This window comes from Girardinichthys multiradiatus, chromosome 7 (assembly GCF_021462225.1).
Source record: "Girardinichthys multiradiatus isolate DD_20200921_A chromosome 7, DD_fGirMul_XY1, whole genome shotgun sequence".
Classification (NCBI taxonomy): Eukaryota; Metazoa; Chordata; class Actinopteri; order Cyprinodontiformes; family Goodeidae; genus Girardinichthys; species Girardinichthys multiradiatus.
The window spans coordinates 20,757,770-20,772,730 of record NC_061800.1 but is presented as its reverse complement, the minus strand read 5'-3'; the positions used below and the strand labels follow the sequence as shown (position 1 = coordinate 20,772,730).

The 14,961-nt window shown below is 38.7% G+C and overlaps 1 protein-coding gene across 3 annotated transcripts in view; it reads right to left on the bottom strand.

Annotated features, from left to right (window-relative positions):
• nck2a (NCK adaptor protein 2a) overlaps nt 1–8,879 on the bottom strand; it is a 45,528-nt gene extending 36,649 nt beyond the window's left edge. For all 3 annotated transcript variants that reach the window (XM_047371352.1, XM_047371351.1, XM_047371350.1), the window contains exon 1: nt 8,628–8,879. The gene's annotated coding sequence lies outside the window, so the exon portion shown is untranslated. The remainder of the gene's footprint in view (nt 1–8,627) is intronic.
• Nucleotides 8,880–14,961: the final 6,082 nt, after the last annotated feature.

Genomic DNA, 14,961 nt, shown 5'->3' with positions numbered 1-14,961 from the left:
GGGAGCTCTGAGAAAACTGTGGACTTAGCCCAAAAGTTTGAAGAAGCACACCTTACAGGTCCCTCCCCCTTGCTCTCTGCTGTGCTACAGCCCACCTCCACGGCGAAGTCTGCTGTAAACATGCAGGCCGTTGGGCAGAGCTACCTATTAAGGTGGATAAACAGCTATGGCACATTCACTAGTAGGGACGAAACATCAATGACACGCTTTACAATGACAATGGGCTGCCCGTACCAATAGCACAGTTGCAGCACACCAGCAATCTTGTAATATCTTGTACACGGGTGTAATTGACACTGATTGACATTCCTCCTGGCTCTGAATGGTTATTTCTGTTTGGGAGCAGTGTATTTCTGCAAATGGCAGTAGGACCATTGGGAGGAGCCAGAGAAGCTTGATTTTTTTCATAAATAATCTGTCTAATATTATAATGTTACTTCAATATTTAATCACTATACAGTGCTCAGTGTTGTGTAAGTTCACTAAGAACAATTGCAGTTTAAACCTGAGTCAGTTTATTGTTCATCATCTGAAAGTTGGATTCATTTTCCCAAAAATGCATTCATTTATTATTGTTTTTTGGTGTTTGAAGTAAAAGAAAAACAATGAAGTTGATAAATTTAGTTTTATAGTTACCTCGAAGCACAACCACTGAATATCCACATTACATTCTGCTGTTTGTGTCCAACAATTTTCTCTTTACTCACAGTTCATACATCCTAATTTGAGATGTGCGTCAGGAAATCATTGCAACATTAATGTTGAGATGACTAATTCAGTTGTAGTAAATCTCCAATTTCCTCACCCCTTTCCTTCTCATCTATCATGACGGTGCTTCCTCCATAACTATTAGCATCTTAGGCATCACCATCTGTGCCAGGTGTGAGCATCTACTGCAGCGAGACTCCATACTTCAACACAATGAATGTGTCATTAGCATCCAAATAGGGAATTAGCCACTTGGGACATAAAAGGACACAAATACTGCACTGCAAATGGTTATACGGAAGAGTCATACTGCATTAACAATATAAGTTTGAATTATGTACATCCATAGATTTATGCAGCATTAATCTGAATATGTGCAAACTCACAATAAAGCGTTTCATTTTGACATATTTTCCCCTTTTATCCCCATTCAGTGGCAAAAAAAAAACAAAAAAATCCATCAATGGGACAATACACCAGAGGTCTCCAACTGCAGTGCTCTACAGCCACTTCCTGCAATTTTTGGATCCCTGCTTCAAAACATCTGGATCCAAGTTCAGCAAAGGCATTTAATTTGATCCAGGTGTGCTGGAACATGAGTGCATATAAAGGCTGCAGGACAATGGCCCTTCACGACTAGAGTAAGAGAACCCTGGGTAGGGGTCACACGGGTTTATGAAGAGACAAATTTTTAAGAAAACCAAGATTTGTTTGTTTTTTTGACTAACAGAATAAAGTAAAACCTAAATTTTTGTGGTTTCACATATCTCAGATTTCCAGTGAGAAGATTTCTATGATCCTCTATTCAAATTTAAATCAGTCCGAGTAGGGCTGCAACCAACGCTTATTTTGCTAATCGATTAATCTATCGACAATGTTTTTGAAAGCAAATAGTGTAGATTTGTTGTACAGTTTTGGCTTTATTGCTGCTCTGAGTCGGTTGTTCTTTCAGCAAATGGCATGTTTTAGAGTCTGTATACTCCAGTTAACAATCATTCGATTACTAAATAAGTTAATTATTTCAATTAGTCGGATTAATCGTGATTAATCTGACTAATTGTTTCAGCTCTAAGTCCAAGTACTTTAGGTTTTGAGCTACACTTTATCAAAAGAAGTGAAACAGCTTTTTAGACTGACACTAAACCAGCAGCAACAGATCAATTGCAAACATTGTTTATGCTTCAGTGGTCTCAATCTCCAGTCCTTGAGGGCCGGTGTCCTGCAACTTTTAGATGCATCTCTGCTCCAACACACCTGACTCAAATATTAGCTCATTAGCCAAGCTCTGTGAAGCTTGGGTGCATGCTATTGAGACAGTTGCGGACACTGGCTGTCGAGGACTGGAGTTTGAGGACACTACACTAAATAAAACATTAAAATAATCCTTTATTGTTTTCACAAAAATAACAACGGGTTAACAAAGGATAAATTGTGCTTTAAATAAGCTGTAAGCCGTGTGAAATGATTCAGTTCTTTGTTGATATTCAGTCAGAATTGAAACAACGAGCCAGGATGATATTCAGCGTTGGATGGCAGCATATATGTGGAGAGAAAGGAGATGATTGCCGAAGAATTTGTGTTGACATCAAATCCATGTAATAACTTCTGGAAAACGTTTAACTTAAAAGGTCAACATATTAACAAAAGCTGCTGGGTCCAACTAAAACTAATCCCTACAACAATCCATTACATTTTCAATAAATGCTGCAACCTGATGTGACTCAGATGCACGTGACATTTTAAAGAAATCACAACACACAAAAATCCCATTGAAATTCTAAACCCAAGCACAGAACGTTTTTAACCATCAACACAAATGTGCACAGTGCAATAGTTGCCATATCTCTTCCAGTACAAATACTGGACTAGATCACAGGGTCATTGGAAAGGGTTGAGCTTATAACTGCTTGTTCCCTCACATTAATGGTCATCCATTCACCAGGTTACAGATGCCCACCATGACAAAGGCCTTTATTTTGTTATCAGCATGATGATCTTTATGAGTAATAGTCTGTCTCCTGACTGCCCATCTGCTCCTACGCTTATTAATTCCTCTCTCTCTCTACTACAGAGCTCAGATTTTCCCAAAGGGAAACAAACATGATGCTCTCCTCAGAGCAAAAATAACACGTAAAAAAAGCTCTCCACTTCCTAAATATGCTTTCCTATCTCTGCTTCATACAAAGACAAGGCTTGAAATAAAATTTTTGTATTTTTTAAAGCAAGCCAACAAACAAAGACATCCATCTCTTATGGGACAGAGGGTGTTTTACAAATGCTTTCGATCCTAAACTGCAAAAAAGCACACAAAAAATTATCTGTTTACTTACAAATAGTAATAAGTCACAAGATAGGCTGTTTTTAGGGTTTTTTTGTACATGTTTTTGAAAAGGTCACCACAAACAATACAGATAACTGCTTTGAAATGTCTAATGAAAACCATCAGAAGAACAGCAGCAGTGACTCAGGACATTTCACGCATTAAGCAGATGATGAGCAATAAGTTTGATCTTATAGCTGCATCTACAAACAAGTGAAGAGTAGGACTTCATCGGTAAAGATGCTTCTCAATGGATCTCTATGTCCGAACACAGAACCACTGTGAAGACGTAAGAGCATGGATGCGCCGATATACAAAGTCTATACACTGCTAAAATAAAATACACTTAAACAACACAATATAACTCCACGTAAATCAAACTTCTGTGAAATCAAACTGTCCACTTAGGAAGCAACACTGATTAACAATCAATTTCACAGCTGTTGTGTAAATGAAATAGACAACAGGCGGAAATCTTTGGTGATTAGCAAGACACTCAATAAAGGAGTGGTTCTGCAGGTGGGGACCACAGACCACTTCTCAGTACCTATGCTTTCTGGCTGATGTTTTGGTCACTTTTGAATGTTGGTGGTGCTTTCACACTCGTGGTAGCATGAGACGGACTCTACAACCCACACTAGTGGCTCAGATAGTGCAGCTCATCCAGGATGGCACATCAATGCGAGCTGTGGCAAGAAGGTTTGCTGTGTCTGTCAGCGTAGTGTTCAGAGCCTGGAGGCGCTACCAGGAGACAGGCCAGTACACCAGGAGACGTGGAGGAGGCCGTAGGAGGGCAACAACCCAGCAGCAGGACCACTACCTCCGCCTTTGTGCAAGGAGGAACAGGAGGAGCACTGCCAGAGCCCTGCAAAATGACCTCCAGCAGGCCACAAATGTGCATGTGTCTGCACAAACGGTTAGAAACCGACTCCATGAGGATGGTATGAGGGCCCGACGTCCACAAATGGGGGTTGTGCTCACAGCCCAACACCGTGCAGGACGCTTGGCATTTGCCAGAGAACACCAGGATTGGCAAATTCACCACTGGCGCCCTGTGGTCTTCACAGATGAAAGCAGGTTCACACTGAGAACATGTGACAGACGTGACAGAGTCTGGAGACACCGTGGAGAGCGATCTGCTGCCTGCAACATCCTTCAGCATGACCGGTTTGGCAGTGGGTCAGTAATGGTGTGGGGTGGCATTTCTTTGGAGGGTCGCATGGCCCTCCATGTGCTCGCCAGAGGTAGCCTGACTGCTATTAGGTACCGAGATAAGATCCTCACACCCCTTGTGAGACCATATGCTGGTGCAGTTGGCCCTGGGTTCCTCCTAATGCAGGACAATGCTAGACCTCATGTGGCTGGAGTGTGTCAGCAGTTCCTGCAAGATGAAGACATTGAAGCTATGGACTGGCCCGCCTGTTCCCCAGACCTGAATCCGATTGAGCACATCTGGGACATCATGTCTCGCTCCATCCACCAACGTCACGTTGCACCACAGGCTGTCCAGGAGTTGGCGGATGCTTTAGTCCAGGTCTGGGAGGAGATCCTTCAGGAGACCATCCTCAGTCTCATCAGGAGCATGCCCAGGTGTTGTAGGGAGGTCATATAGACACATGGAGGTCACACACAATACTGAGCCTCATTTTGACTTGTTTTAAGGACATTACATCAAAGCTGGATCAGCCTGTAGTGTGTTTTTACACTTTAATTTTGTGTGTGACTCCAAATCCAGGCCTCCATTGGTTAATAAATTTGATTTCCATTGATGATTTTTGTCTGATTTTGTTGTCAACACATTCAACTTTGTACAGAACAAAGTATTCAATGAGAATATTTCATTCATTCAGATCTAGGATGTGTTATTTGAGTGTTCCCTTTATTTTTTTGAGCAGTGTATATTTGTTTCTTTGCATCAGTTAAACATCCCACAGTCCTGCGCTGTATCACATGCCCAAACAAATATGGCCAAGGTCCTCCCCTCCCGAAACACAAACAGCAACAAGATGAAAATATATCGTTTATTAATGTCGTCCCAGTTTTACCATTCGGTCCGATACTGATATTTTAATGACTAAATGACAAAATGACTAAAATTGACCGATGCCGATGTTAAAGCAGATATTTTGTGTATTCCTACTTATAAGTATATAAATTGCATCTTGTGAGCTCAAAGGAAACAAATCCAGCAGCTTGGTGAGCACATAATACCAAAATTAGGAAGATAGTATGATGCTTGTGGATGCTTTATGTTAAATATTGAAGCAAGGCCAAGCACTACCTAACCATTACACACTGGTTGTTACAAAAGCTTCAGCACACCATGTACCAGAACACAGAAGATATCTACGTACTAATCATGTTGTGTTTTATATCCCAATAATTCAACCAGCACTAAACGAACTGGTACGCACCCAATGGTTACTATTTTATAATGTTTGACTTTGTGTATTTGTGATAACTAGAAGCAGGCCTTGAAAAAATTAACGTGAACTTAAAAAAAGTTAAACTATTTATCCAGTAAGGGCTATTAATTTAAATATGATGTGTTGTTTAATTTTCAGTTGTCTATATTTGACCACACTTTGATTTTAATTTGATCTTTCTAATGTATTATCAACCAGAAGAACGTCAGGTCAAGCTTAAGACTTTAAACTTACAACAAAAAAACAGAAGTGAACTCTTGTACACAGAAACTTTGGTACAAAACAAAATGAAATGATCATTTACGGTCAGTGAACACACCATGCCTTAGTGCCAACAGCCCGCAATAAGAACAATCTTCTTCACAGAGGAAGCTGTTACTGGGAGAAGATGACTAAAAACTAGCCAGCTGTCAGTGAGATGTTTAAAAGAAAGTTACAAATGCTAATAGTCACTCCTCTCCAACACATTGTGTGGCTTCACATCTGCTTCTTGTACACATAATGATTGCTGATGGTGGGAAAGCAAGAAAAATATACTTTTGAAACACTGATTAGTGCATCTCTTTTTTAACTAATTCAGAATCTGAAGCCCTGGCTTCAAAAAAGGATTCAGAGAAATCTCATTCTAGGAAATGTAGAGGTGAACCTGGAAAAGTAAATACACAAGTTACTCTTCCAGATCGATCTGAGTTACGTCGTCATTAGTAACCTCTGTACCTTTACTCAGCTTTCTGAAATGCGGAAAATGTTAAGCATTCAAACTCAAAGTTTCTTTGCTTGACATGTTGTAACAGCAGTTTCTGTAATTCAGGTCCAGTGTGTGCCGTTGCCTTTCACATAGCGATCACAGCTGAGTGAACCTTGTCTCTAAATAATAATGTGGTGCTCCCAGAGGGTGTGTCTACAGAATGGGTGTGCCGTGGAAGTGTAACTGAATATAGGAATATATGCTTCCTAGCACCTGTAACCCCTTCATTAACACTGCAAACCTGGAGTTTGACTTTAGACCTATTCAGAAAAAGGCTGATTAATTCATGACAATTACTGCAGCCTACAATCCACAGAAGTTACGTATGTAACCATCAACAAGGCTTTAGTTGCCATTTTCGTTCCAGGCCCTCGATTGGTGATAGGGCTACCGGCTGGGTTGTCCCCTAAAATATTTCTATTACTTGTTTGGGTTATAGTTTCTAAAATCCCAACTGATAAAATAAACTGACACAAACAGATCATTGGGCCATCCATTTCTTTTACAAATACTGTTAGCAGCATTGGGCTTATGATGAGTCTCCGAAGTCGGCGCTGGGCCTGAAGACACACCCAGGTTAAACGCTTTAAATCTGCAAGCCGAACAACAGTCAGAAACACGAACTGGTGACAGTACATCTCCCTTTGTTTTCATGTGTTCAAACTGCAGGTGTGCTGCAGTTGGAAAAAAAAAAAAACATCAATTAGAGGTTTTCGAATTGCATTTTCTTTATCAAATAGCAATACTTGACAATATACGTTTTTCGATTCTAATACTTTTTGGTTGACAACTGCACCAATAAACAGAGAAACGGGTGAACCTAAGCGGTCACGTCAGATGTGGATTGAATTATGTTGGCCTTGAACCTGAACCAGGACTGTCGTGGCTTACGTTAGCCTACGCTCACAGCAGCATCTTTGGCACTGAGGTGATGATGTAGGTTAGAAACACTGCAGCTCTCATTACATCCCATGCACCTTTCTGGTGCATTAATATCACCTACAGTTTGAGCATCAGTTTTTTTTTTTTTTTTACCAATGGCCAGAAATTAGGGAACTGAGAAAGATGCTATTTTAAAAAAAATCATTTACAGCAAGAGTATTTATGACACTTAGTGCCAACAGGTTGCCATAAGAGCAACCCTCTTCACAGAGGAAGCTGTTACTGAGAGAAGATGACTAAAACCCATTATAAGCCTTGATAAACGGATAAACAGGTTATACATGCAACGTTCAATACATATACGCTACAGGAAAGTATTGGATGGTAAATGTTAGTTTCTAAATGGGGTGTTCTTGTGGTGTTATTATTACCATGATCAACTGATGTGAAGTGTTCGCACATGCTTATTTAGTGCCCAGTTTCCATCAAAAATGTAAAATTATTCAACTTCAGAACTTATTTATAATCTACGTCAAAAGACCATATTCTCCTTCACTGTTATTAATAGTAAAAACATGCTCTGCAACAAATAATGTCACCTGTTGGCTGAATAAGGCGACAGTTACAAGTTAATTAACAGACATTTTTTAAATATATACATATTATTAAATAAAGCATTGGTTTTGTTATTTTGCATTACAACCTTTCCGTCATTTCAAAATAAAATACCACTGAATATCACATTTTAAAATGCTATATTAATATTCAAGCTACACACATGAGCTTGGCGTTAATTGAAAGTTATTTTATTGCCAGTTTAGATCAAGTCGTTTGTTTTGAAGAACAACCCTTGAAATTATTGCCCACATATGTAATCAAGAGGGATGCATCCATGGTGCAGTTCCCAATGAAAACCACTAGAACCATTGCCAAAGCCAGGCGTGTGGCACCAGTCGCCAATCTCCAGTGTTTTGGGAAGTGTGGGTCATTGTGTAAGCTGTTGCGGCTTCAACAGGACCTCCAGCACACACCAGGGCGCATTATCATTAAATGAATGAGAAAACGCCTGTCTGAATTTATTACAGACAATAAATATGTGGAACATTATTGATAAAGAGCAGACGTCTCACTACATGAGATTTCTCAAGACCTGTGTGTGGATTGAATCCCTCGCTTGCAGGCCTTTATTAAGTGGCACCGACCAAAATGATGGAGGGGATTGTTATATAGATCAATGTAAGGCTTTTGTTTTTGTTTTAACAACAGAAAAGACAACTACAGATGAGGTGGAAAAGAGAAAAATCAGGGGTCCGGTGAGGTTTGAGCTCGATATGTAGTTAAACCTCATCTGAGTGGACAAAGAGCAGGCGTCAAAGCGTGAAAGTGACACCAGTAGGCTGCAGTCTTTGTCCCAACTTTTACGACAGTTTGAGGCATCTTCAAAGGAAGACCAAACTAAACCATAAAGACACAAAAGTGAATAAAGGATCCGGTTCAACTGCACCAACTTAACACAGTTCATTTGCGATTTGCAGGCTCTTACCTTAGTGTTCACTCCAGTGAGAATGGGCAAACAGCGACACGCTCAACACGCCACCGCCACAGCCCGAGAGCCAAACAATAAGTAAGTGAGCCCGCGGGGAAGTGACAAAAATCCCACTCACATCCACATATCCTTGACTTTAACTAATTTTTCCTTCTTTTAAAACATGGACTGGGTATATAATGCCCGACCTGTCCTCGCTTGTGTTTTTCCGTCGCAGGCTGACTGCCTTCCTCCACCTCGATCACTGTTTTCAAGCTAGCTAGGGTGAGTTACCAACTTCCGGTCAGACCTTTCAAAATAAAAACACAGAAGAACAGTAATGGTTACTGGCCAATATTTTACATTAATAAAGGAATTCAATGTATAGGCTATTTCTTACAAATAAACGAGAACACAATTTTACAAAAAATAATACTATAAGTACCACTTCTTAACTATTACGTCCCTTCCCCCAATAGCGAGGTTTGCTATCCTAACTAGATAATTATTCCATGAGAGACCTTTTGTTAACCCAAGTTAATGTGGTAATTATCCCGTTATCATGAGAAAACAACTGTAATTTTTCCAAAAAAAGAGATAATTATTGATTTATCATGAGAAAGCAACTTTCGCTTTCCATCTAAAAAACAGACAATTACTCTATTATTCATGAGATAGGGATTTTCACTATCCTGAGATAACGAAATAATTATCTAGTTGTCATGAGAAAGCAACTTTCACTTCCTCCCTAAAAAAGAGACAATTACTCCATTATCAGGAGATAGGTACTTTCACTATCCCGAGATAATCATCAAAATGGCTGAAGCTGGCTTTCATAATGGCAATAGCAGAGATTTCAATTTAAAAAGGGATGATAATGAAGAATACTTCTTACCATATCTACTACACTGTATTACACTAGCTTGAGTAAGATGATATATACCAATCATACATAAAATAATTTGCGCTGAGAGGTAATCAGATAATCCTGATTACCTCTTCATTATTGCGCCTGTTAACAGGTGGGATATATTAGGCTGCAAGTGTGAACATTGTGTTCAAAGTTTGCATTCTCCATAATAAGGATTTAAGGGAGTTTAAGAAAGGCAAAACTGTGAAGGGTTAACAACTGGTTCAGAGAATATCGAACGCTGGACCCTATGGTGATCCCAGTCTGCAGGAATCAGTATCTATCAAAAGTGGTCCAAGCAAAGAACAGCATCGAAATGACAACAAGGTCATTGATTCACCTGGGAAACAAATGCTGGCCCATGTGACCCAAAAGACAGACTAATTTAGCTCATATTGCTGAAAAATATGATGCTGGTCAGAATTCACACTCTATTGCAATTTGTCGTGTACGGGGCTGCAAAGCTGCAGAGCAGTTTGGGGGCCGCCTGTCCACCACCTAAAGAATAAAACAGTGGGAGCATGAGACATCTCATTCCAACTGAGCATCTGTTGCATGTGCTGGACAGACAAGTGTAATCCATGACGGCCCCCTTCACAACTAACAGGACTTTATCTGATGCCAACATGTTGGTAAAGACCTACCTTGAGGGGTTTCAAGGGGTCTGTGTGTTGACAGGTCAGGGCTGGTTTGGCATCAAAAGGTAAACCAACAAGCAGGCAGGTAATAAAAATGTTATGCCTAATCAGTGCATGATGAAAAGTGACAGACCACTTTATTAGGCACTTTTGTTCAATCACTTGCAAACATAAACAGAGAATCAGACAATCAAGTAAATTCAATGGGCATCCATCTGTTGTGAAAACTGGCTGAAGTTCAGACTTGGAATCAAAATGGGTAAGAAATTATATTTAACTGATCTTGAACTTGGTATGGTTTTTGGTGTCAGATGGGCCGATCTCAGTTATTTAGAAACTGCTTACCTACTGGGATTTTCACATAAAACCATCTCTCAGGTTTACAGAGAATGGTCCAAAAAAGAGGAAACATCCCATGACACCAGAGCTAACGTGCTGGGCAAAAAGATACATATAGACAATTTTTATATTCAAACATGTGATTCACTGTATTTTTTCATCCAGCCTTGATTTAATTTGCCCAGTTAAGTGCATGATCGTTTCACTTAGGATGAGTTGTAAAACTAAACTGCATATGGTGTCAACCCAAACTGCTGGTGTGGTCAATTGTTGAATGTGCGCTTCTTTAGAAAACTTCAAACCTAATGGCAACTCCGTTATAGTTTAACAAAACATGTTTTCTGTTTTTTAATTTTCAACATTATTTTCCATTGCTTCTACTTTCTCCTTTGTTTTCGAACTTTGAAGTCACTTGGAGGTATTAAGCGCCTATTTTGAAAGGAAGTCCTTTTCATTTCCGGCGTGACGTTGCAGTTTTCCTTCAGCTTTATCGCTGGTCCAGTTGGTGACGTTGCCGACGCCGGGACCAGTACAGGACAACGCCGGAGGAGAAGGGACAGATTGTGTCGCCCCTTGGCGATGACAGTGAGATATAGGCGATGCCCACACATCAAACCCTTTATTCCTCATTGATGTGGACAGTTTACAGAAAGACTATATTAAGTCTTACAGGCCACCAAATACAAACATGTTTTGATTGTTCACAGGAAGATAAACTGCTAAAAGTCAAGAGCTCACGTCATAATACATAACTAAAATGTATTTAGTCATATACTAAAAGTTGTTTCCTGTTGAGGTTTTATTTTAAGTCTTTCCAACATCTAACACACTGTGTGACAAGATAACCAAAACAGCTTGGTTTTAAATACTCCCCCACATCTTTTATATGTCATCGGGACTTCAGTTATTTCATGCAAGTGTCACAACAACAAAAGCAGGACCAAAAATACTTGTCTGGATGAAAGAAGTATTTCCTTAAACCCTGTGCTCATATTTACAGTAGAGTGAAAGCAGGCACTGTTTACATTTTGCATTTTTTAAGAAATAACTTTAGAAACAGGTAAAGTAGTTGGATAATGCCTTTCTTTATGGAGTCATTCAGTAAATTGAGGTTAGCAGACATTTATTTGTGCTAAGCACTCAAAGTCCCACAACAGCTTTTAAAATCAGGGTCTGGACTTTGATTGGACCATTGCAGCGTACTGAGTCTTTGTTTTTTCTGCCCTACCGTTTTGTATTACTGTTAGAATTATAGTTCTGTTGCAACATCCAGCTCTGGATAAGCTTTAGCTGTCAGACAGGAGGCCTGACATTTCACTCTAGAATACTGCTATTTGCAGAGGAGTTTGTGGTCAACTTGATCACTGCAAACTGTCCAGATCTTGTGACCACCACCATACCTGACATTGGGTATTACATGTTTATGTTGAACTTAACCAAATGTGACGTTATGCATCATGGCCTAACATCTCTACTTTGATTTCATTTGTCCAAATGTCAGGTTGTGCTGCCATATTCTTCTTTTTTTTTTTTTAAGTAAGTGGCTTTCTACTGGTAATCCTTCCAGTCTAGCCACATTGACTAATTTATTTATTTTTGTGCTGTGATAAAATTTAGCTTTCTAAATTAGGTCTGTTGACTTTGAAATGTAGCTCTTGTGATTTCTGTAATTTCTCTGAGCTGACATTAGGGTACATTTTCTGGGATGCCCTCTCCTGGTAGGATTGGCAATTGTTTTCAAATGCTTTCCACTGATGAATAAACTTCCTCAATGTTGATGAATGACAGACTTCAAATTGTTTGGTAATGGCTTTATGATTGAGGGGAAGCAACAAGTGCTATTACAGGCTCATTGTTTGAGTCTGGGTATTGGGTTAAGCCACATTTCTGTGTTCCAAACCAGCAAACTATGAAAACTACTGCTCTCCAAAACATGGCTGCTACTTACCATCTAAAATATGATGGAAAAAGCAAGGTGTAACCTTGTATATTGTCCTGATGAAATATTGAACATACGGTTCTACAGGTAACAATTCTGGTTATTTATAAGCAAAGGCTACCACAGCATAATTCAATTCAATTCAGTTTTATTTATATAGCGCCAATTCACAACACATGTCGTCTCAAGGCACTTCACAACAGTCAGGTACATACATTCCAATTAATCCTAACCATTGAACAGTGCAGTCGGAGTTAGCTTTTTATTCAAATTGGATAAAAAGTTTTTCTATCTAAGGAAACCCAGCAGATTGCATCCAGTCAGTGACTTGCAGCATTCACTCCTCCTGGATGAGCATGTCATAGAAGAACTATATACAGTACAGACCAAAGCTTTGGACACACCTCATTCAAAGAGTTGTCTTTATTTTCATGACTATGAATATTGTAGCTTCACACAGAAGGCATCAAAACTATGAATTAACACATGTGGAATTATATAAGGAACAAAAAAGTGTGAAACAACTGAAAATATGTCTTATATTCTAGGTTCTTCAATGTAGCCACCTTTTGCTTTGATTGCTGCTCCGCACACTCTTGGCATTCTGTTGATGAGCTTCAAGAGGTAGTCACCTGAAATGGTTTTCCAACAGTCTTGAAGGAGTTCCCAGAGATGCTTAGCACTTGTTGGCCCTTTTGCCTTCACTCTGCGGTCCAACTCACCCCAAACCATCTCGATTGGGTTCAGGTCCGGTGACTGTGGAGGCCAGGTCATCTGGCGCAGCATCCCCATCACTCTATACTTTGAAAAACCTAGAATATAAGACATATTTTCAATTGTTTCACACTTTTTTGTTCAGTATATAATTCCACATGTGTTAATTTATAGTTTTGATGCCTTCAGTGTGAAGCTACAATATTCATAGTCATGAAAACAAAGACAACTCTTTGAATGAGAAGGTGTGTAAATGTTTTCAGTCTTGCTTATTTTGTATTACTCTTGTCTTGTCATTTTCTTTACAATAACTGATCATGCACCAGGCATTTACCGTACATATGTTGTAAGAAAAACAACTTTTTTTTTTCTTATGTTTGACATTAAAGCAGATTAAGCATTTCCTGTTTTTTGCCAGTGAAGATTATCAAGATTGTTTACTTGAAATTTACTAAATGCAAAAATACTGAGCAATTAGTGAAACATTTTTTGACAGATTTTTCGAACCTTTTTTAAATTCAGAATGTTTTTAAATTTTAAAGCTTTAGTCTGTTTCAATGTCAAGTGTGAGAAGAAGTCTTTCTATACAGTGAATGAAAACACCTGATTGTAGCTGTGTGTAGATGATAGTTTGTTGGTCTGTCTCCTGCTACAATAAAAATATCTGAGTGGCAGTTTTGTATTTACTATAAAATTTGTTTTTATTAGTGAACTTTTCTTTTGCTTTCAGGGTTGAGAAGATTCACATACCATCAGTACTAAAGACCAGTTGAATGGCAGCTCTCATCTTTAGTGAAGAAATTGTGTCTGCACAGAGTTGCCTCAGCACCAAAAAAACACAACCATGCAACAACAGTTTTGGGCTTTTTTTGTCAATTATTTACAGGTTCACTGAATTTCTTAGAGATATTATGTGAATGTGCACTCCATATTAGGTCTTTATTATTTTCCATTGAGTCGTAGTATATTATATATTGTTGGACCATGCAATCTCTCAAAGTGAACTTTTCTCTATAGGTGGACCAAAGGGTCACATTGGCATAAAAACTAAAATAGTTTGTAGTATTTTTTTAAATCATTGTAACAAAAAATTGTTGTAACAATTTAATGAATTATTTTAAATCTTTTTTAGTTTTTTGTTCATCCATAGATCTCTTAATATCTTTTAGTCATTTTAATCACTATTTATACATAATTCATGTCATTGATCTGTTGCAGGCAGTAACCTGACCAGCACTGAGATGTCCCCACACATTTTTATGTTTTATTTCACAATTTCCACTTATCTTGGAACTCAACAAAGAGCAGAACTAAATAATTGTATTGCATTTAGTTTCTATACTCCTCAGCTCTGGAGCAAACTCCATGAAAACCTGAGATGTGAGGAAACTGTTGGCTCCTCTAAATCAGGACTGAAAACGTTTACAGCAGCTTTTGATAGAATTGGACTACTAAAATGATGAACTGTTTGAAAACACAGATTGAAGATGCGATTTGGATTTAAATTTAATGAGTTCATTTCAATTTAAATTTGGATACAAACTGGCCTTTTAAATCTGTATTTTAAAATGTTTAACAATGTCTCTTTTTCAAGTAAATTCTTAAAGGTCCTGTAAGCTCTTTAGATTGCTTTGTGTATGAATAATGCTATATAAATAAACTTTGTTTTTACCTTGCATTACTGTGAGAAAAATTACAGCACATTTGGGAATAAATTTTACATGCTTCCTGGGGTTTTTTGTCACAAGGGGGCAGAGCATTCAAGCAAACAGTTCTCCCATACCAGGTTTCACCAGGTTATTACTAAGGTGC